The sequence below is a fragment of the Rhyacophila brunnea genome, unplaced genomic scaffold, assembly GCF_057557595.1.
Source record: "Rhyacophila brunnea isolate RB1 unplaced genomic scaffold, BYU_Rbru_1.0 scaffold_6, whole genome shotgun sequence".
NCBI lineage: Eukaryota > Metazoa > Arthropoda > Insecta > Trichoptera > Rhyacophilidae > Rhyacophila > Rhyacophila brunnea.
This window is the reverse complement of record NW_028233276.1, coordinates 5803853-5829213: the sequence shown is the minus strand read 5'-3', so window position 1 is coordinate 5829213 and position 25361 is coordinate 5803853. Positions and strand designations below refer to the sequence as shown.

General features: G+C 33.3%; 1 protein-coding gene across 7 annotated transcripts in view; it reads left to right on the top strand.

Moving 5' to 3' along the window:
• Positions 1-25361, top strand: part of ACC (acetyl-CoA carboxylase) — a 150980-nt gene that overhangs the window by 39116 nt on the left and 86503 nt on the right. For 2 of the 7 annotated variants that reach the window (XM_085956804.1, XM_085956805.1), the window contains exon 1: positions 8297-8431. The exons of 3 other annotated variants lie outside the window; for them this stretch is intronic. The gene's annotated coding sequence lies outside the window, so the exon portion shown is untranslated. Of the gene's footprint in view, positions 1-8296; positions 8637-25361 lie in introns of those variants that run through there. 2 more of the 7 variants (XM_085956806.1, XM_085956803.1) reach the window with 1 other exon arrangement.

Genomic DNA, 25361 nt, shown 5'->3' with positions numbered 1-25361 from the left:
ATGTTACTACGCCTCCCTTTTAAAAAAAATCTAATATTGGCGCCTCCCCCCCTTTATTTCATTAAATAATACGAACACTTTTTTAACAATGAAAAAAACTTAATTGTAAAAATAATCCAGTTTTTACTACTTTTATTATTCATTTTTAAATTAATTTGTTTTTCACGCGATGGATGTGCTTGTTTATTAGCACAAAGTGCTCTTTTTCTACTAGATGGCGTCGATATTTGGATTTCATTGCAGCTAATGCAGAAAACCCGTTTCGCATAAATATGATGTTACGAATGGTAGCAGTACTTTACTTTACTTTCAATGAATTATCGCATGATAATTCTATCATTTTTTTCCCTTTTCAATATACCTAGTAGTCAATCCAAATTCATCATCGTTCATTGACAAATATGGATTCTATCATGGGCCCCACATCCTATCGCTGAGGTTAAGGGCAGTGTGGTGCTCTAAAGTAGTGTTTCCTAAATTATACACAGGAGTTATCATTTAAGTGCCCATAGCAATCATCATATATTATGTATCACATCAAATTACAACGCATAACCACACATTTAAAATATTCAATAACCTTTAAATAAAGTAGTGCCGCAGGCGACTTTTTTTAAAACTATTAGAGTAAATTTGTGATGTCTGTTATGCCCGGGCCCACAGGTAAGCATTTGCAAACTGCAAACCTGTGGCTACATTTGTGTTAAATTTTTCGCGCCTCCCTTTGCAACACTCCGCGCCTCCCAGTTTGGATATCGCTGATGTATATTGTAATTCAGGTGATGTTTGAACCTGGTGCCCTCGATCAACGATACCACCACCGATTGTTTGTATAAATCCACGCATTATCTGTAATAGGTACTAAGTTAACTAAGTATACCTATTCGGATTATTAAATTAAATTTATTATGCAATATTTTGTATTGTTTGAGGCGTGCACGCGATACGGAATAATTTACTGCTACTATGATCATGTGTTATATTTTATTATCACACAGCTTAGGTACTGTGTCATGTTACGTATCCTATAATATATTACTATTTTTTTAAAACACGGTTTGAGTTATTTCTGCATTTTTTAAATATTATTTAGTAACGTTATCTACTATTACTACTACATATTAGTGGCGAAGACTCCATACTAGGCAACAGTGACGGAAGGGTGATAGTGCACATTAAACTATATCAGTCATACGTATATGTTCTCATTGAACTAAGCATGTATAAGTAACCTAACCGACAAAAAAGTTTTTTTTTTAAATGATACATGTTCAAATACGCGCGTTAACATGATATTACTCCATACTTCATTTATCGTTTGTCAATTTACAGCTACGGCCGTATGTTGTAGCTTAACCACTGGGAAATGCCAATAGAAATGGCGTACTTCAAAAAAAATACTACCTTATTCTTAGGTCAATAATTATTATAAAACGATCATTATTCGTAGGATGTTTATCACATTTGAATGGTCGAAGACATAGCTTATAATCAGTATATTTAGAATTATCTTCAAATGTGTTAATCGTGCCCATTTTTTGAATAATAAAATGCCTAATTCTTGCCAAACTTGGGATCACAAAGATTATAAAATATATTTTTTTATCGTACATATTTCACTATATAATGTTAACATTAATTTTAATAATGGTTTTGTAAATGCGTTTAAAAATTAATCCATCTAAAAAATCTTAACACCACTCCACATGGATGTACTGAAATATGACTATATTCTAAAACATTAGTTCGATAGGTTTAAAAGAATACTATTTTATGTAATAAAAATACTTCATGCAGTCATCAAATGTTTAAAGTAAATATAAAGGATAACAAGGCTTCAAAATTATATAAATAGATTATCTACAACATTTAAGGAATGTCCGGGGTTATGCTTTGAAAATACCATAAACCGTCCGTTTTGACCTACGTTGGGCACGTGGGCCCTTAAGTTAAGACAAGAGTAGCTTGCGTCCGCAGACTTTTCTTCTGATTGGTATTTTTTACAGTGCCTTACACTTCTTATCTTCCCACGGTTGGCAACACTGATTCTATTCAAAATTTCGCGATGTTCCATTAAGTTTGTATCATTGAACCTGAACTGAACGAATCAAATGGCATCGTTGGATTTATTTGATTTGGAACCGTTTGGTAGAATGTCCACGGAAACGCTTTTCTGACAACTAATTAGTGTTGCCAGTACTTAAAATTAATTCATAATATATTAGTCTCTAAAACAGAAACATATTTGAAACGTCAACTTGTTATGAAATTCTAACCTCCTATCATGGTCTACAATAATACAAAATTAACAAACTGTCGTATTCATTCATTTTAAATATACAAAATATAAAGAATGCTTCATAAATAGGCAGCCATTTAGTTAATTTATAAGATTTATAGGTATGACGAGTTTTTAAAAATTACTTTTGATTAGAGCTTTTCATAATTATTGACCACTTGTTCATGTCGACAGTATGATATTGTGACTTAGACGACAATCGAACATATTAAATTCGTTAGGTAATATAAAGATCATTCCGGGTTGATTTAACACAGTTTGTAGTTTAGAATCTCCGTTACAAAATATAAATAAAATGAAAATAAATTCTTTGTCTGACATAATAATTATAGTAATGATATTAAATCGAACTTGCATAGAAAATAGTGCTGGATTTTGAGATAATAACACCAAAAGCGGCGTCTTGTTCGCGTATGGTTACTTATGAATAATAGGTATTGATTATTAATCTATAATACATATAATTCAAGTGAACTCCTATGGTGTAAATATCTAACATATTAATATGAACACCTCACGATATATAAATGCCGAATAATGCTTATCAACACTTTGACAGATTGCCATTAGTCTATGGATCGTCCGAATTGGTTTGACGTTTCATGTCAAACCATTTCTGATGGTCCGAGAACGGTTTGATTTTCAATGATACACTGAACCAAACGTCAAATCTCAAACCATTTCCGGTCAACTACAATTTGTATGTATATTGTCTATGGTTTAATTTGATTTGTTTCGTTCATGTTGAAAGAAACGAACCTATTATGGTGTCACAATATAACCTGTTGGGCCAGATATGTTGTTTTAAAATTTTAAACATTAAGTACCTAGGTATATATTTCACTGCCGAAATCTAACAATGCCATGGTCGTTCCGTTTTCTCATTCAACTCAATATTACGGTATTTCGAGACGCCTCCGTGATCATCGTAATACGTTTAAAAATAATTATTACTGTATTTTGAGAATTAAAACCATCCTACTTTGTGAATTAGTTCATTTTGAGATTGTACCTTTTGATTCTCGGCGGTAAAACAAAGTTGTATTGGAAGTCGTCTTTTTTAAAAACTGGCTATCCTAGTCACTTTTGTAAGTTTCAAGTCACGAATATACTAATGTGTTTTTTCATTGTCTAATAATTTACGTAATAACAATATAACAGGTCTATTAAACCAGCGGTCCCCAACCTTTTGGACCTCGCGGATCACTAAATTCAAAATATTGAATCCCGCGGACCACTACCACGTATTTTTTCCACACTTGTTAAAAAATCGATATGTCAATATACCTAATGATAAAAGAATTATAATAAATAAACTTATTAACGCATATATTCATTACAAAAAATGCAAAAAAAAAACATTTAAAATTTAATCTTAGTAAAAAAGAATCAATATCGTAAATCGTAAACGTCGGCATAAAGGTGCATAAAAGATTAATTACAGGTAACAGAAAGGTAATCAGTGTGACCTTTGTTACTGCTTGTTTGAAACAAGCTCTTGGATTCTTGGTGCCAATGACGAATACGAAAATTACAAATATATTCAAGTTACTCTGCGGATCACCAAAATTCTCTCACGGACTTCTGGTGGTCCGCGGACCATCGGTTGGGGACCGCTGTATTAAACGAAAAATAAAATAAAATGGATGTTAGTTTTGGGCTCTCGATCTATCATACGCATATTAAATTTCACAATGCGAATAATGCAGCTTATAATTTATCACTGTATTTTTGACGCTCTAATATCTACATAAGCAGATACTTTATTTTATACTTGTTAGGCGTAAAACCCACTTAACGGAGCGAGTGGGGCTTACGCGCAAAATTTCACAAATGGCGTGTAAATCATCGAAAATACAACGTAATCAAATACGCCAGCGCACACTGGATTTGACGACGCTTTGTGCCCGCCTGCCCCATGAGTCACCGTTGTGTGGCTTTTCAGCCGGACGAATTAACGAAAATACAACGTAGTCCATTTATTGATCACGGCGAGCAAAATCACGCTCTGGAAGCGTCGTCGATAGACGGGCGAGAAGCCATTATTTAATAACAGAGAACTCATTGTTTAGTTATTGCTTAATTACAAGCCCCGAGAAATAATATAATATTTTTATTGCTTTGTTATGAGAGACGCTGATAATAATAATTATTTTGTGCTTCTTGGGCCCCTTATTACATTGGTCAAGGGTAATGCGCGGGTGGGAGGGGGCCTACTCAGTAGTGAGCGCACCGAACGTTTTTTTGGTGGGCTTTATGCCTTATAGGTATTGGTTGTTATTTGTAATTAAGTAATTTTTATAATTCGTATTTATTATGTATTATGGCGCACTGGCCAATCGCTGTAATGCCATAATACTTTTTTCCTAATTAAAAAAAAAAATAAGTAGGTCTTACCTACTTATATCTAAATAAAAAATATTCTTCTGTCTATAAAATATCTAAAATTGTGTATGGTCTAATGGCATAATTTTAGATATTTTATAGATTATAGATAAACGAATATTTTTTTACTATTATTATTGGCTTGGATTAGGCAGGGTTTAATTGATTTTTAAAAACTAACATACACTGTCTACAGATTGTAGTCGTAGTTCAATAAACACATAAAATACGTTTGATTGACAAAGTTTGGTGTGCACTATTTATGTCAGAACTTAACAGCTCACCTACACCCTTGGCCACTGGTATCTACGTCCATTTTTATAGTAACGAGCTAAGGATTTTGCGCCAATACACCCTATGCCGTATCTACAGCTGTTTTTTTCCCGATAAGTATGTTATTATATTAATTTAATAAATAGATATTCAGATAAAATATATAGTGAAACGACACTGGATTGAGGAATAGGTTATAACCACACCCGACAATTGCCATTCTATGGCCATAACCGTGAATGGTTTTTTACGTCAACATCTTTTATTGGTTTTAAAATGGTATCGCAGAGATAACATTATTGGTATGCACTCAAAAATTTAAACGACTTGACTGCATTCTATTACAACGTTTTTATTAGCTCGTATTCTTGTTTGTCCAGTACAAATCTTGCAATCGATTTTTAACTAACTTCCCGACTAGCTAGACTTTTGAAACTTTTAGAATATATCAGAACACGATGCCAATGCATTCTTTTAATACTTTTAGCCATCTTTAAGTAGAATAGAATACATTTTCAGTTAATTCTGTTTTGTATGGAAAGTTATTTCAGAAAAATCCGTAAAAAGTAAAAGACTATTATTGGTTGGTAAGTGGGTGGTCCTAGCAACTAAATTATTAATATATACGTGCGATACTATGGAAATAAGACATTTAAGTATTCTATATTTGTTTGTTTGTTTGTTTGTTTTTTTATTTACTTCATATCAAGTACAAGTTTGAGCATAGTGAGCATAATAATTGAACAGAAAATTTGAAAACGTTGTATATAAAAGTTCTTTTTATCTTGTAATTATTTACAAGTCTGTCATGTTGTGTTTATGCATATTTATGTCATTTGCTATCGGACGCGTCATTCAACGATAGTGTTAATAATAATTAATTATTATCCGGTAATAAATAGGAAAAGTTATAAAGCTTTCTCTACTAATTATTTATTTAGCAATCGCTACGCTATGCACCGCTCGGGGTTTTCAGTTTTAAATACATCGTATCCGAAGGACGGTGTTAATTTATTAATTATTATTATTGATTATGTTTAATGTACAAGTTCGCAAATAGACGTCCAAGTCATTGGTTTGGCTTGGTAATATAAAGGAAGCTCGAGTTTAAGCCAATAATGATGTTATACCATACCACCTCTTCGAACTTATGCAATGTTCAAGAACGAGAGGCGGCCAACCTTTTGTTTCTGTAACTGTCTTTGATCAATTGATGATTTGTGAATAACTGATATATTATATATATTTTTTAGAAGAGCATGTATTTTAATTTTCCCCTGTATCTCGGGAAACTGCAAATAACCATAAACGGCTATCAGTACTTCAGTAGTTCGGATTGATAAAATGGAAGAGCTCAGAGAATTCAGTAAAGCTATGTACCATAATTTGTACAAATACCACAGAATAATGTCGAAATAGATAAATTACCATTTTTATTCAACATAGAGAATAGGTAGAGTGCGAAAATTATAAGTTGAAGTGTCATGGCAGCCGTCGTGGCGCTGCGATATATTATGAAAGGATTGTCAGTATTGCAGTTCTCTTGCCGCAGTCTAGGTACCAGGGAACTCAGAAATAATGGGAACTGAAATACCTAACACACACTACTGCACGTCTATAATGCGTGGTTCATTTTCGTAGGACACTCACACATTTAAAACCCTGCGTCAAAATTTACTGTATTTGTATATAGCCTAGCGGAATTATATTTATTATCTGTTCTGTGGTAGGTACTTATATGGTTCTAACGGGCCGAATTTATACAAGTAATGTTTATTAGCATACAATTTTAAAAAATCTTATTGAAAACATGTAATTTTTGCGAGAAGAATGATTCGAATACGCACCCACACTTTTAGAGACAGTCGCTCTGTCACTATTCCACGACGACGAAATTGTATTTTTATCAGCATTGTTCTTTGATATTGTGGGGTAATTTACTGAACTATTTATGAACGTCAAATGCATTTTAATTTAATTCATTCGTACATAATAATATATTTGTATATTATAACATATGAACATTTATAAACAAAATAACATTCATGGAAGCTTCGTAGGGTCGTCATCAGCATTCTGTCAAGCAAACTAAAGTGCTAGTCAAAGTTGCACTATTTACAAGCGTTACAGGCTTCACTAGAACAGGCTAGAAAACATTTTAGGCATAGACTGTATTAAAAATAAATCGGTGTGTGTACTTATGTACGCGCGTTAGAAGTTATATTTCTTTGGCGTAACAAAACAAAAACAAAACTTGTGATAAAGTAGATTCTTCGACTAGCTCTTAATTATCTTGTTAAATTACACACTCAAGAAAAAGGACCTATTATTGGAACGCCGTTGGTTTATTTCTATACACTTTAACTTATATTACTAAATTATATAATTATTTATCGTTGTTTTTATTTTTAAAGTAACAACCGCCACAATGACGTATAATAGTTTGTTTACCTAAGGAATTGCAAATGGCCGGCAATAATAAATTCGCTGCCTAGGAACGGAACAATTCTAAACTATAATATTATACTGTATAATCGTCACGATTGCAGTATCATTCTGTGGCGTAATGGTTGTGCGTTCGGCTGATAACCGAACAATCGTTGGTTCGAATCCAATCGAGTGTGTTTTTTTGTGTGAAAAAAATAAATTATGTGTTACATGTCACACGCCAAAAATACACTCTGATCTGATTTTCCAAACGCTCCTGAAGAAGTATAACTTCAAAAAGAAACCGGTTTCACCGACTCAATTATGGCGAAAGCAGCCGCACAGTGATCGAAAAGAGCAAAACGCAAGTTTAACACCATTTTAACACACAGTATGTTTATCCTAATTCCCACGCCACCAACCGTGAAATGCTTTGCGTTCGACAGTTTGCCGACCGTTTGAATTAAGTACATATGTATTATTTTGATATTGAATTTATCTCCACTTTATCCTGAATCACCAGTTCTTATCTCGTTTTCCCAGTAAACTAGTAATACGTTGAAATGGTGTAGGTATCGTAATATTTAAACCGCAATTCAGGGCACGTGGGTTTGTGGTTTACCATCGCTGATAAACATAAAACAAAACCGCTATAATGATAATATCTCCCACCTGTGTATTATTGGTCGCATCTCTTTCCAACAGTAAGCAACAGACTGAGAAAGCTATACTATTCTGTGACGAAAGCCGGTTCTTACTATTATTCACAAATATCAGAAGTATAAAATGTAACAACCAAGGTTTGTGTGATGGCTCGTTGTGTCTCTTTCATTTTGTCAGTTAAATTGTACGGTTTTACATTTATGGCAGGACAGCACATGCAAAGTACTAATTTTTAAATTTACGTAGTTCATAACAACGGTTGGTAACGCGCTAAGCTGACGTTTTGTTCGATTTTCAAAACTTTTAACTAAAAAAATTAAAAATGTGCTATTTTTCAGTGACTTATATAACAATGTAGAAGTGACAGTGTTCTTTTTTTGAAATGTTCGTATTGCAGTTTTCATTTATTTAATTGCATATTGTGTTCAATTTACCGTCCAATCACAGTCCCTTAAAAAAACGTGCGTAGCATTCGCTGCCAATTAAAATTGCGTTTGATTTTTGAATGGTAATTAAATTATTAAAATTCAATTGATCTTACAGTTGAACGTGTGTGACTGTGTACGTAATTCTTCAGTAAACGCTTTTGGTAAATATATTCAGTTGGGTTAAAAATAGGTGAAATGTGTCTCATAAATTTCTTGTGAATTCTGTGAACTTTTCAATCAGCTGATTTCATTCATTATACTATTGTTATTGTTGCATCTGCTAAAACGCCAGAGTGACACTTAATTTATCTATGTGTGTGTCTGTGTATTTTAATTCATTGTAAATGGCTATTCAAAACAATTGAACTATTTGATGGTGGAAAGATATAGAAGATAAAATAACCAAAATAAAATAGTTTTCAGATTTTTACGTGCATTTTAAAAACAAACAAATGCGTTATTTACATGATGTCCTGGTATAATATCTACCCATAAAATTCCATTTTAATTCAATCATAAAGTACATTATAGCTACTAGATTGACTAGATCTAGGAAAAAGTTAAAAATACTAGTGAGATATTGTATTACTATAGTGAAGGGTACCTATATAACTATACAATACAGGGTCGCATTACAATTTAAGTATTGGGAGACCCAAAAAAACAAATGAACAAAACTTATTTAAAAAAATGGTGCTCAAAGTTTCTTTACGTGTTTTTTGAATTTCTTTTTGGGGACCCTGGGCCTTGTTCTAAATGCGGCCCTGATGGTATAATCGGATTATTTGAACTTTTCGTTTTATTAGTAACACCTACTATATAGCGATTCCAAAACAGATATGGTTACATTTGTAACTATTTAAATATTATTATTCTCTGCTTTGGCAGCATTGTTTGTAAATAAAATAAAACTGTGCCGGTCTTCTGTTGATCCCTTGCTTCGGTTACTGACAACGATTTTACGTGAGTATTCACATACGTACCTCCTTGAATAATTGGAGCATCTTTATGCTTGTAACAGTAATATAAACTCACTTCTCCGTGTCAGTCTTAATCTCAGTGTGAAAAGCAAAACATACGACACAGTGTGAACTTGCTACACAAATATTATTTGTACTAGGTAACAAAAGAATCTGCAATAGGTAATGACTTGCGTCAATTTAATCGTTCGCATTAGAAACCTTCTTCTAGAATGAATTCATAGTTTGGCTCTATACGAAAACCTACAGAGGTTTTCAAAGTGTGCGCTTCGACACCGCGGGAGGCCAGACAATGAAGTTGTTTTTCATCACGATGTAAAAGTTGTTTTCATTCAAATTACGTAGCTCAGCCTAGCAACTGGTTTCAAAAATCGTTTTAGGAATACATTCACATGGAATGAAAATCCGTTTAGGACACTCTCCTTTTAACTTCACGTCGACATAATGTGTGGATGAGGTATCAGCAAAATGAACATACAATTCACTCAATTCTCCATAGGGAAATCTGTAGTTTTCTTCCAAGATTTGAGAAAATTGTGTGGTGAACTTCCATCCTACTAATTCATCAGAAATCAAGTAAATTTTAATATACTTAGTATCTAATGAATGTCGTTTTCGAGGACGCAAAATTGTATTGAGTACCGTTTATCTAAGCAAACACGAAATAATAGCAGTATTATTATAATATTCAAACTATTAAAACCAATACATATGTATTTTTACACGTATGCGTTAATTGACGTAGTATTGCAATATTTGCAATTCAAATATGCACAATAATTGCCCAGAAGTTGGCAATACTGTATCCGTAGTGCGTATATTCATAAAGCAACCATTCAAGTATTTACATTTAGGTACGTTTACTAATAATTTTTATTGTGCAGTTTTCATAGGGTTACCATTGTTTCTCGATTAAAAAAAATACGTAACAAACGGACGTTGCCATGTTATTTATTGTTTTACAAAATTGTCATAATAATTAATTAGTTACCATCAAAATCTTTGCATTTAGCTCTAAGGGTGCCGTGAAACGAAAACGTTTGACAACACTGCGGTAGAAGAAGGTTTTCATGAATATCTTTGTTTAACATTATTACAATAGGTTTAATTACACAGTGAGTATTGAAATAAATTTGTTTTTATTTAAAAATGAATCGTCATCCGAGGCCGATCCACTGCTGGATGAAGGCCTCCCCTAGGTCCCTCCACTCTTTTCGGTCCATAGTTCTTTGATGCCACGTACATCCACCGAACTTTATGAGTTCATATATCCCGCGGGTTTTATGGAGTCCTTGTGTGCGCTTAGTGCCCGTTGGGTACCACCGTATAACGGTATGTATCCAGCGGTTGTCTACTCACCGAGCGATATTCCAGCCCATTGCCATTTCATCTGCGTAGCGACTTCTATCACATCGCGTACCTACTCTTGTTTACTTCCTTATACATTTGTTTCTTTTGTGGTTTTTCCATCTTATGCCCAACAAGCACCTTTCCATGGTACATTAGGATACTCATATTTTTTTGAATTCTTGTCCATGTTTCAGTGAGCAGCGGTAGCACACATCGCTTGAACACTTTCTTTTCTATGCCTCACAATATTACTATGGCAGTAACTGACAGGCCGCAGATTTTTAACGACTCATGTTGAATGTAGAGTGAAGCTCCTACTACAATCGCTGTAATTCAGATTAATTTGTGGCTTAGTGTTTCATAATTATTCGAACAGCTGTCACTGTGTGTTTATTTTTTTAGATTATGCAAATCAATTGACAGTGGCTAGTAATTTGAGTTTAAAGTCGGGCGAGATTACTCGCGAAATTCGTATGTGCGGCCTCTCGATCGCAGCCTCATAGAGCGAGATAACTCGCTGAAGACACTTTTGAAGATAAGTAGGTACTATTCAGGTGCTCAAATGCTCTCCATGCCAGTTTGGTTCTGCGAGCAATCTCGTACTTAAAATTAGCCGTACTTACATAAATTATAGGGAGACAAACAGGCGTACTTATTACAGGTTTATGACGTATACTACATAACATAATATACGGTTGTCGCGCAAGTGAAATGAAAATATAAAATAAAATAGTATCTATTGATATAGCATTAAATAAATATGTTATTATATAACTGCCATAAAAAGTATATTTATATTCGGATATAATTATGCCAATTTTGTTCAAGGTTTTTATTTAATTCGACAAGTATTTTTTTCTAAAACCACAGCAATTTCCGTATAGGTACTCTGTGATGTGATTTCTTGCAATCGATTTTCGTACTTAGGTACCTGCCGCGTAATTTTTTTATGAGATTTGACAGACTTTATCACAATCGTTGACATCCGACGATAGATGATTACACGGGCAATTTACTAACAAAACATAGATACGTAGAACGTAATTTATGACATAAAAGGGATTAATGTACAAAGTTTGGCGGATGCATTAGTAAGAACATTGTTTCTAGCCATTAACTTGCCACGTCGTTTCGTCACCCCATTACGAAAGGTGCGGTTTGAGATTGAATCCAAAAAATATTGGTCAGAGTAGAAGCTGGTGTAACAACGATTTAAGATATTTGATCAAAATACAGCAATGTCCCCCACATCCTGATGCGGACTCCAGGCCAGGATGTATGGCGGGCCCCCCTACCTATAGCTAAGGTTATGGACAGTGTGATTTTCGACAGTAATATACCTCAAAAGGTTTCCGCGGAACCCCAGGGATAAGGTGATTCTGTGTATTTTAGCGATTTTTAAATAAATCCAGTTGATTTATTGAGTTGTCAGCACTCATCATCGTATATATTATTATTAAATTAATTATTAAATTAATCGCGACCTAATTTTGTGGTAGCCAAGTAACATGCAGCCAACCCTTCGCCGCCTATATTGGGTAAATAGCAATTTTGTCACTTCGGAAACACACTTAAAATAATTTAAAAATAAAATTCTACACGTGAATTATCGTTTAATAATTAATTATATCAATCATCATTATCACACCAAATTGCATCGCACAGCTATATATGTATTCTTTTAATGAAAATAGCCCAGGGCGACTATTTTATTGTTTGAGAAAAATTGTGGTGTGTGTTTTTCTCAATTGACTGGTCGCAAGCTAGAGTCCTGTCAGCCCCCCCCTTGTGGGGGCCATGGTCTACTGATAAGACCAAAACTACACACATTTGTTATAACTGATGATAATTAAACAAAGTATTTTATTCCTTAAATCAAGTTAGAAATGAGTTGAAGATATATCGACGAAATTATACTGTGTGCGAAAGGGAAAGGCCGATATTAGTCTGAAATATTGAAAAAATAGTTAAACATGACAAATTAATCGTAATGCATATTATATGCTTTAATTTAACTTTAACTTTGATTATGTTTGAATTTCATATTGTACTACTACCATAGAAGTTCAAATGAAAAAGTTGTCTGAACCGTAATCTTACTTTGGCTCATGATTTTAGACTTATCGCTCTTTTACTTTCGCACACAGTATTTGACTTAGCCTACAGTGTTTTTCAGAAGTCAATGTTTAATATTGATTGCTAGGTATATATTATTAGGTATTCATGTTAAAAACAATGGACTTTATATTTCAGTATTTTTTAACTTAAATGAATTATGCATGAAAATTCACTATCTTCAAAGGTAAATTGACAATATTTTGTATATTTCCAATTTTCATCGTAATGCTCAAGTTATTTTCAAATTGATAAGTATTTAAGCTAATTCAGAACCACTGTTTTACGTAGTTAGAGATATTGTTTCCTTATAAAAAAAATCATGCTATTGCCCTCTTTTTCTTAAATATTTGAGGCCATTGTTGAAGGAAACGAATGGTTTATAGGTGTATTATGTATGTACTTTGAATGACATAACATACATAGTTGATCTTGAAACAGTATGAATTCATTCATGAGCTCATCGATGCATGCCTAAATATTTAAATTTACGACTAAAACTATGAAGGAAGCCGGTCAACAGGTATTGCGTATGAAGTAGTTTATGTATCAAAAATTATCACTTTTAACACGTGATACACCTCGCTTTATTTTATCTAGCACACACAATTAAAGAGTTCCAGATTTATGTACGTGTTATTTTTAATCTAAATAATATTCAGTGAGCAATATAATAGTATGTGGATATGTAGTAGTCGCATTAGCATGGATACCTAATGTCCACACCATGGCCCCCACATCCTGAAGCGGGCCCCCAGGCTAGGATGTTTGGCGGGCCCCCTTTCCTATCGCTAAGGGTAAAGTCAGTGTGACGCGCTGCAGTAGCGTTATCCAAATTTAATGGTGTATCTTTAGCATTTTTTTTATATTTTTAATATGTACCTAATTACATCTATTTGAATTATGGAGTTGTACTTGAAGTATCGGTACACAGTAAAAAATTGCATCGTACAACCAAATAGTCTTAATTATTAATATCATCAAAGGAAAATAGCGCCGCAGGTGACTTTTTTACCATTAGAGCAAATTCAGCCCCCCCTTGTGGGGGCCATGGTCCACACACATTGTCTGCCTTTAGAAATGGGAGCCACTTTAAATATTATCCCCTTAACAAAGTGGCGGCCATGTTAAATAATTGCAGACATAAAATTAAAATTATTTTAATATAGATATTATGCAAGGTTGGGCATTGGGACTGCTGAATCCAAAAAATGATTTAAATTATTGTCGGAAGTACATAGGACGAGATATCCAACATAGATAAAACACCGTGTACAAAATTATATTTTTTAATTATTTTTCAATTGATGTATTTTATATAAATCGTACAATCTTCTTTTTAAATATATTTAGAGATGGCTCCCAGTGAGAGGGTGTAGTAAATGATATGGCGATGCAAAAGCCAAACGTTGAATCGCGGCCCACACCTTCAACGCTTCAACCCCATCAAATAGAAAAAAATATACTTTTCCGTTCCATTCAGATCACATACTGTAATTGTTATGACACTGCCGATCGGGACACCCTGTAACCCCCTTTTCGTAGGCAACGATTATTATTATCGCGCGACACAAAGTCGTGCGAGCTTTTTCCGTCAAGCGGTTGCAGTGGAGCGTAGGAAATGTACGGAAGCTTTCACATTACACGTCGACGAATAATGAACGCGCGATAATATTCGCACCGTATGAAACTGGGGTAACTATTAATTGTGGCACAAAGAAGCGTTCGAGGTTTCAAATTGAGCATAACGTGTGGACATAGCATATACATAATATTCACGCTGATAGCACATTATTATGAGGTTATAAAATCGATATTGTGTAGACCGAACGATAAAACCAGAGTAAATGTTTGTCAGAAATGTCTATTTCAGTAGCTTTATCTACTGAATATAATCTACGGGCAAGTCATTGTAATATCAAGTACTTAGTTACATATTGTATTAATAGTTATTAAAACCAAATTAATAAAGTCGGAAGTAGGTACGGTACTTACATGTTCGCAGGTGTGGTCATTTATCAGATTTTGAAATTAATTAATTTGCATAAATCCAACATTATAAATTAAATAACAGGTTTTACATGCATGTTACAGTCTTAGAAAAAAATAGAATACACTGATATAACTAACACATGATATAAATAGGTACCCACCTAACTTGGTACCTATGTTTTTTTATCAATAAATAAAAATAAACAGTGATATACATAATATTATACGAGATATCAAGAAGTTAAACACATTGCATTTTAATAATTTATAAAAAAATAATAACGCCTGTCTAATGTCCAAACTCATTTTCTCTTACGTAAAATATCTGTATTAAAATGAATTAGTTGAACATATCCATAAGTGACGCTAAAAAACAAACGTGGTCATCTCCATCACATGTGAAACTGAGTAAATCAACTTTTTTGTTTTTGTGGTTAATTTGAACCCGTGAGTTAATAATTTCCTAATTTATGATTATATTTTATTTAAAGAATACGATTTAAACAATGCTCAATAATCGCGGATCCTTAATAAACAAGATATTTACGATTTTATGTTGGAGATGGCTATGTTTGTTTTGTATCATCTGGATTTGACATAAATACTATTGGAGATAGACAGTTTTGTTTTGTATTCGATCGGTTTGTTTTGTATTCTTACAAACAGGGTTGTGTTAAAATGGGTGCCGGACGAAATCCCGAATGTCAAAATCCCGAATGGCCGAAATCCCAAATGGCCGGAATCCCGAAGGCCGAAATCCCGAAAAATAAAAATATATAAACAGTATTAATTTTCAACCAGCGGTTCCCCAATAGGCGGCGCTTTTTCTCGATTGTATAATTAATCTAGATAATTAAAATAGTAGTATTAAAAACTATTATTAATTATGGAATGAAGCAACAAAATAATTTTCAACCAGCGGCACCCCAAAAGGGGGCGCTTTATCTAGAGTGTGTAATTTAACAAGATAATTAAAATAGTTATAATAAAAACTATTAATATTTATGGAATCAAGCAACAAAATAATTTTCAACCAGTGGCACCCCAAAAGGCGGCGCTTTTTCTCGATTGTATAATTTAACTAGATAATGAAAATAGTAGTATTAAAAACTATTGTTAATTATAGAATGAAGCAAAAAATATTTTTTAACCAGTAGTACCCCAATAAGCGGCGCTTTTTCTAGAGTGTGTAATTTAACAAGATAATTAAAATAGTTATATAAAAACTATTATTAATTATGGAATGAAGCAAAAAAATAATTTTCAACCAGCGGTACCCCAATAGGCGGCTCTTTTTCTAGAGTGTGTAATTTAACAAGATAATTAAAATAGTTATATAAAAACTATTATTAATTATGGAATGAAGCAAGAAAATAATTTTCATTCCATAATTAATAATAGTTTTTATATAACTATTTTAATTATCTAGTTAAATTATACAATCGAGAAAAAGCGCCGCCTTTTGGGGTGCCGCTGGTTGAAAATTATTTTCTGGCTTCATTCCATAATTAATAATAGTTTTTATATAACCATTTTAATTATCTTGTTAAATTATGCAATCGAGGAAAAGCGCCGCGTATTGGGGTGCCGCTGGTTGAAAATTATTTTGTTGCTTCATTCCATAATAAATAATAGTTTTTAAATAACTATTTTAATTATCTTGTCAAATTACTTACTCAAGAAAATGCGCCGCCTATTGGGGTACCGCTGGTTGAAAATTATTTTGTTGCATCATTCCATAATTAATAATAGTTTTTTATATAACTATTCTAATTATCTTGTTAAATTACACACTCTAGAAAAAGCGCCGCCTATTGGGGTACCGCTGGTTGAAAATTATTTTGTTGCATCATTCCATAATCAATAATAGTTTTTTATATAACTATTCCAATTATCTTGTTAAATTACACACTCTAGAAAAAGCGCCGCCTATTGGGGTGCCGCTGGTTGAAAACTATTACTGTTTATATTTTTTTATTTTTCGGGATTTCGGCCTTTGGGCTTCCGGCCATTCGGGATTTCGGCTTTCGGGATTTCGGCATTCGGGATTTCGGCCCTTCGGGATTTCGACCGGCACCCGAAAAAAACAACATTATAAATGTATAACTTATTTCATATTTACAACTAACACTTCATAATTTGAAAATTATAATTGGGTTTATGAATTTATTTTGAGTTTTATGATATTAGAATTAAAGGTAACTAAACAAACATAACAATATTTTTGAATAAAAATATATAAAAAAAATAAAGATGACTGAACCAGTTTACACGATATTATGCAGCTTTAAAACTGAACATAAAATATGAACAGCCAAGGCACAGCCCTGAGGTTCTAAAATGCTAACTGTCGTAAAACGTTTGAAAATCAAAATTTACTTACCGTTTTTCAGTCTTCTTTGAACGTTTAATGGTATAATTTGATCTGGTTAACTTTCGTGCATTATCTGGAGACACTATTTCAAACTTTATTTGGATTATATTCCATTCTTTGACAATTATTTCGCATAAAAACTTGAAGAGCACATCGTATACACAGAGAAAACTTTTTGCTGATGGGAGTCATCTTGATAAAATGCCACGACATGATTGGCCATTTTGAAAAAGTGCTACGTCGTTATTGGCCAAGACGAATGTGACCACGTTTGATATAAAAAATCAATGGATATGACTAAGTTTGAAAAAAATCACATCTTTTATTTGAATTTTTGAAGCAGAAATTGAGGAGATAGCCATGTCTTAACTAAATAATATTATATAAAACAACACAAGCAATCATACCAACCAAAAATCTCAAAAAAGTCATTGACTGGAGATGGCCACGTTTGTTTTTTAACGTCACTGCTCTCTCAATTGGCATTACCTATGATGTTACACCCATTGAATTAATTTTACACTCGAAGAAGAAACACCTGACATTCTCGATTTGTGAGGTAGTTCATATTTTCATTAAAATATATGCATTTTGGCCCCCACATCCTGAAGCGGGCCCTCAGGCTAGGATCTTTGGCGGGCCTCCTACCTATGCTAAGGTTAAAGGCAGTGTGACGCACTAGATACATTATCGTTTTCCAAATAGTGTTTTTGGTAAAATAATTATCATTATTGAATAATTGAATGAAACGCAAATTTAAATTACGTATTAAATTCTTATTTCAAACTGAGTTGAAAATGTCCCTCTGAGGCGGACGAAGTACTAAAAATTTGCGTTTTATTAAATTAATCAACAATACAATGCAGTTCCACCATGAATTGACAGTTAATACAATTAATAAAAGGTATCATTTATTCGGTGTATTGTTAGCGATTTATTGTATTCTCAATACATCTACTGATTGTCGAGTATCGATACACAGTAATCAAAAATTACATCGCACAATCATATAATTTAAAATGTTAATGGTCATGAAGTAAAATAGCGCTGCACCGCAGGCGAATTTTTTATTATTAAAACAAATTTGTGATGTGTTTATCTCAATTATCTTGTCAACCCACCACGCCGGGTCCCTCCAAAGTCCGGGCCCCAGGCTAGAGCCTTGTCAGCCCTGGGGGTCATGATATGCAATTTTTAAATATATGTACATGTTTGAAAAAATAAAAAAAATATCATAAGTACCCAAGTACTTTTTGAGAAAGACAAAAGCCAGTAAATTTTTATATTATGATGTTATAATTGCTACGAACTTGAGGCTTCAGTTTTTTTTTTTAATTGTTAGCAATAGCGGCTATTTCCATTTTATCGAAAGATCGAGCCTTTGTCACGTAACAGTGTAGCATCATGCAATGATCATTTGAAATAAAAATATCTTTTAAAATCTATAACATTGCTCACTTAGGTACTATTTGAAACGAGACCGGCAATGTCCTACCAGTTTTGAAAAATATTAGCAGTCTCCATTAAGACGATACTTCAGTGAAACGGCAAATAATTTTCAACTATAGTTGCGACGAAATTTTGGACTCGCTGGCAATTGGAGAGCGAACGTCGACGTGTGAACACGTCAATTTGTTTCGTGATGGCGACGGCGGTATTAATTCTTAAATCGTGTAAAGATGACTAAAAACGTTACCCATTTACTTAAAAAAGAAAACATGTCAATGAATATATTATTATTGTTACTAATAGAACAATAAACAGAACATTAAATGGACACATGTTGGATTTATAAGACAAATTATATTTCGTTCGGCACGCGTCATTTGCACAATCCGCGCATCGCCTAGCCACGATCTTTTTAGACCATGCCTCAACTGAGGTATAGCCTTTCAGTCGGGACTATTAAAGGTGTGCTCTATTCCACGGGGCAACGAAATATTTACAAATGTCATATTAATATTGTAAAAGATTTTTTTTTAAATTAACATAAACCTATTAAGTAGGTACCTACTATTGAAATAAAACTCAACGATAATTCACGTAATTTAACTTACAATGTTCTTCCAATAATATTTGATAATCAATAAATTTAAACAGATTTTCCGGGATCCTTTAATGGGCGTTTTTTTCCCATAACCCTCTATAGCTGTTGTCTCGATGGAGATTGCAGCCATTGTTATGTTATTACACCGCCTCTAGTGTTATTAATTATTGATTATTTAAAAAATCACTATTCACGCATTCTAATAATGTGTTATTTAGCATTTGAATCACTTATATATCACTCACGTATTGTATTATTGTCATTAGCAAAAAACGTGGTGATAAAAAATGTGACATAATAACTGAAACTATGCCTGCATAATCTAATCCAGGGGTCGTAACCTTTTCAGACTTGCAAGCGGCATTCAACTTTTAATTTTAATAATAGGGCCGCAAGTGTTTACGATGATTTGGCGGCGCTCGTGGTGCAGTGGGTAAGGCACTGGCCTTCCGCCCGAGCATTCTGGGTTCGATCCCGGTGAGGACACAATATTTATGTCTTTTTCTCAAAGCCTGGGTGTTTGTGATTGTCCAAAATTACTAACAACCACCTTGTACGAAAAAGCAAAGACATGGTTATTAATAATTCAAAAAAAAAATTATGATAAGATAGAGAGTGTAAAAAAATCTTTAAAATTTTAGAATATCTAACATTAAAACGAAGCCGAATGAAAAATTGTATTGAGTAAAATCAAAATACATTTTATGCATCACTGTCATATTCATATGCTAATTGCGACATCTATGATAGGTATTATTTTGCTCAATTCGAATCGAAACATGCAGATTTTTTTTCTAAAACTCATGGTAGAAAATACTTGTTCGAAAATGTAGTATGCCATAATGTCTACATTAATAGCGTTAAAACACTTGCATTACTGTTTTCGCTGAAAATAAATAATATTAAAAATGCAGCTTATAAATTTTCTTTGTCCTTTGTGTTTGCTATTCAACTGTACCTACCAATTTTCAACATATAGAACGATGTAGATTTTGTGCAATTATTTCACTCATATACAAAAAAAAATATTGAAATAATATTTAACATCTATGTTCAGCCAATTGTGGCTCGCGAGCCGCCAGTTGCCGACCTATTAGCGGAATTAATATTATTTATGTATTAATTACAGTGATAAAATATTTTTGTGTAAAAGGTCATTTGGTCGCCCATAGTAGTGCATCGGTGATGTTTTGCTCTGTTACTTGGGGTCCGGGGTCGAGTTGTGGCAAATATAACAACGTATAATAGGCAGATACCATGTAATGCAGGGGCGGGCAAACTTTTTGGATGGAGGGCCAAATTCAAGAATTCAAAATGAGCGGGGCGGGCCGCAAGTAAAATACCATTTTTAGATATACACTATTTATTATCACGAAAAATAAACATTACAAAAAAAATAATGAGAAAAATGAAAGTGTTCAAATTCAGGTGTTAATTTTGTGGTTGATATTTTCAAAACTGCTTGTAAATGGGCATCGGAGATATTTGATCGTAAAGAATTTTTATTGAGGTTCATGATCAAAAATGTTTGTTCACATATATAGGTTGATCCAAAAACAACGAACATTTTTCTTGCATAATCTTTAAGTTGTTCGAATTTGTCTGAATTAAGGGCATTGTAAAATTTGGATATATCTTCGCGACGATGCAATTCTCTTAAATCAGTGTCACACTGCAGACCAATAATCTCAAGTTGTAGCTCTGTCAGTACACTATCAATATCTATTGAAAATGGATCGCGTACTGTTGCTAAACTTGTCTCAATTTTTCGGAAGTCACCAAATCTTTGTAAAAAATCGTCATTCAGAGCTTTAATAATTTTACCATATTCTGCAAATTTATATTCTGGTATATTCAGCAACTTCAAAGTTGGAAAGTGGTCCACGTTCTTATTCGATATTTGTCGAAGGAACAACTTGAGTTTTAATTGAAATCCATTCAAACTCTTCACCATATCGTGGGCATATATTTTTTTTCCTTGCAACGCAGAGTTAAAAGTATTTAAATTTTTCAAATTTTAATCTATTGTCAATATTTAAAAAAAAAATATAAAAAAAAATATTCGTAATCAGAAGTACAATTAATGATGGCGGGCCGCAAAAAAATACCCGGCGGGCCACATGCGGCCCGCGGGCCGCAGTTTGCCCTCCCCTGATGTAATGTATCAATGGTAGATATCTACATACTTAATAATATTATGGATGTTTTCACGTTTGTGAAATTTATATTGGAAAGCAGGTTTTATATCCTGAATGATATAGTAGGGAATTGAATAAGGGAAAAATAAAATTGTCGTTGACAAATATTGTACTTCACTTCATCTTGCGTACTTCACGTGTGTAGCAGTGGTACACGCCATCTTTTTCTAAGCTGATTATAGAATAAACGTGTACGCATTATAGTATTTCCGAAAAATAATACGGTACCTACTTAAGGGAACTTTTAAAATTTAAAAAAAAAATTATTATAGTATTATACTATAATATTGTTAGTGCGGTTGGCAAAAGTGGTGTGTAAAGACATTCTGTTTACATTTTTTTCACTTCGATTTTTTCTATATTTTTTTTTACCTCATTTGGTATTTTTACGGAATTCAAAATAAATAAAATAGAGAGTTGTTTACGTAATACCTAACGCATTACCTTGGCGCTTACAGGACAATTATTTGTTTAACTCAAGAATATTACGGAGATATTTAAATATTTTATAAAAAAATTAACATTGATGTTTTTTGAACAAACATAATTTGATAACACGTCTGAGAAATATATAACTAAAAAAAAATCTTTTTGATAAAACTATGACACCCAGCAGGTTTCAAATAATATGCGCTCTCCGGGATTCGCGCCAATGTGCTCTTATACGTGTCTTATCTAAAATTACGAACAGGTTAACTAATGATTTTATAAAAATCTTTGGAGCGCTTTCTAAATTGCTTTACTTATTGGTAATCGGTTTTTGTATTTTAAATCAAAGTAAGTATTAAAATTGACTTAATTACTAACCGATTTCAGGATCTCAGATCTAAAAATAAATTCTTTCGGATTCAAACTTTTATTTCGATACGTTGCCGATACTAAGCACCGATGCTTTTTCTTTCTCTTTGACATTGATTTCCAGTGGCGAAGGGTGGAGGTAGGCTGTTAAGATCCGACATAAATAGTCCACAATAAACTTTGTCAGTCATAAGTCATAAGTATTTGTTTTCATTGAACTAAGCCTACAATTTACAGATGGCGTTGGTTAGTTTTAAAGAATCAATTTAAACCCTGCCTAAAATAAACCATAATAGTTTTGGTATATTTTGGACGACACGACAAAATTGTGCACACTATTTCCTGCATACTTATTCATTTTCGTGGGATTAAGAATAGATACATATTATTGGCTCATTTTCTTAAATTCATGTCTAAACCAAACCATAATGGATAACATATATTATTCTGTCCCTAAAATATTCAAAATTATGTATACTTTAATTGCATACTATCATTGTTTGGTTTCGCAGGGTTTAATTGAATTTTAAAAACTAACCAACAGCATCTGTAAATTATTGTAGTCGTATTTCAATGAAAACAAATACGAATGGCTGACAAAGTTTAGTGGACACTATTTATGGCGGGTCTTAACAGCCTACCTCCACCCTTCGCCACTGATACCTTCTTACCAGAGAGTAATTCATTTATCTTATTTTTGTGTTTCCTGGAAAAAAACCAACATATACCTAATGTGACCAGACGTCCCGTTTTCACGCGGCGTGTCCCGGTGTCCCCGAACACAGCTTCGGGACGCCGAAATGTCCCGCTTTCGAAAGGAATGAAGCTTGTGACCAAGATACAGAAATATTTGATGAGTATTCACTTTTTTCTAATTACTTACATTACGCCGCAAAAAGTGTCTGAATGGAACACTGGGAATGTTTCAACCGAAAGTCGTTGGGTGGAGTTGTTCAAACACTTTCGCGCCAATAATTTGGATCACAAAAATTTTCGTATAATTATTGAATGTATTCTGTCTGCCCGGTACTAATGCACCAGTAGAAATGGTCTTCTCTCTTATGCATAAGTTGTGGACGAGTGAAAAAACACAGTTGAAATTCATTCGTTTTTGAAATCAACACCAGTGGGTCTATTCTATACTTATCGAATACTAAAGTGATAAATAGTATCAAACTTAGGGTAGGTTTGTATCAACATATTAGCACTTATTGTAACAATTACACGAAGTTGGTTTTTTATTGTTGCAATGAGTGCGATATTTTAACAGCAGCAAGATTGGCGCTGTTAAAATATAGCACTTATTGCAACAATAAAAACCAACTTTGTGTAATTGTTACAATAAGTGCTAATATTTTGATACAAACCTGCCCTAAGTTTGATAATATTTATCACTTTATCACTTTAGCGGTCGATAAGTATAGAATAGACCCACAGATATACTAAATTTGTTCTTCGGAAAAATATAACATCAGATAAATTTTCATGTATTTATTACCTGTATGTACTTTTCATTAATAAATTAAATAATATGTACTATTAAAAAATATGTATTGTATGTATGCGTTGTATGCGCCTACTCAAACATACCTACCGATAATCTTCAAATAAATAAATAAAATAGGTAACCTAATATGACATAAAAAAACATTACTATCTTGTCAATTGTTTTTTTTTTTTTTTTTTTTTTGTGATTTTACCGAGGCTTTGACTGCGACTCGCTGTCATATCGCCTCTTCTCTTCTAGAAGGGGATCCTTCGATCAGGTCCTCACTCCTATTCTGTTAAATGGCTTTATATTTATTTTGTCTAGCTCTTCCGTCTTTCTTTCTTTCTTCTTTAGACGCCAGTGTTTTATGCACCAGAATCGCTCTCCTCCGTATCCATCCCTTCTGTATTTTCGATACATCGTGTAATCATTGAATTTCAGATAGTCTAATTCAGACCTCAGCCAAGTCTCTGAGATTAATGCTATTGAAATTTTTTTTCTTATTAAGTAGAGTTCTATATCATCCTTTTTTTGCTTCATACTTCTGGCATTCCATTGTAAAATCCTAATTTGTTTTTTATTATCCATTTTGCTCCAGAACCTCCCCTAAAATTTCCTTTAAGTGTCCTTCTTTGAATTGTTTGCATACCCAGTCCACTGCTTTAATTATTAGTTGTTTAATGATCTGCTGCCAGTCTCCCCCTTTCAGCAAGACTTTCATAATTTCTCCCATCGCGTTAACCTCTGTCTTCCCCTTTGAATTTTTCTTATTTTTTGTAGGCTTTACGCTACTACCTGTAGATATTATTGTTGAGCCTGAAGCTTCTACCACCGCTTCTTCTTTCTTTTTGTTTTCCTTAGTTTTTTGAATTGTTTCGCTTTCATCTCTTCCTACGATTTTTTTTTGTTTTAATATGTCAGCATAGCTATTATTTAACATATTTTTTTTTGCTTCCTTGAAAGGTATGTTCATTTTTTTCATTGCTTCTTTGCAATTCTTTTCCTCTTGCCACTTTGGGCATTTTTGGCTGTTTGCCGCGTGGTTACCTTTGCAATTGATGCACGTAATTTCCTCATTTTTTTCGCAGGTTTTGTGGTTTTCACCACACTTAGGGCACGTTTCTACTGTACGTCCGCAATTGTTCGCGATATGCCCATATCGCCAGCATTTGTAGCATTGCATAACCCTGAATACATACGGTTCTACAGCAAAAGAGACTCCATATATGTAAATTGTTCTCGGCAATATTTTCTCCCCAAATTTAATACTGACTGACGAGGTCTTTGTCAGCTCTCCTGTATCACCTTTTCTTGTCAACCTCTTAAGGTTGATTACTTTTGCATCACTTTTGATTTCCATTTGCAGTTCTTGGAGGTCCATATCAATATCGACTTTTCTTATTACTCCATAAGAGCAGGAGTCATTCTCTTTGGTCACAAAACCGAGATCTTTGAGTTCTCCAGCTTGTTTCACTTTATCTGCTTCTTTTTCGTCTTCTACTTGGATGTACGTCTTTAAATTTTTATTGTAAATTTTCTGTAC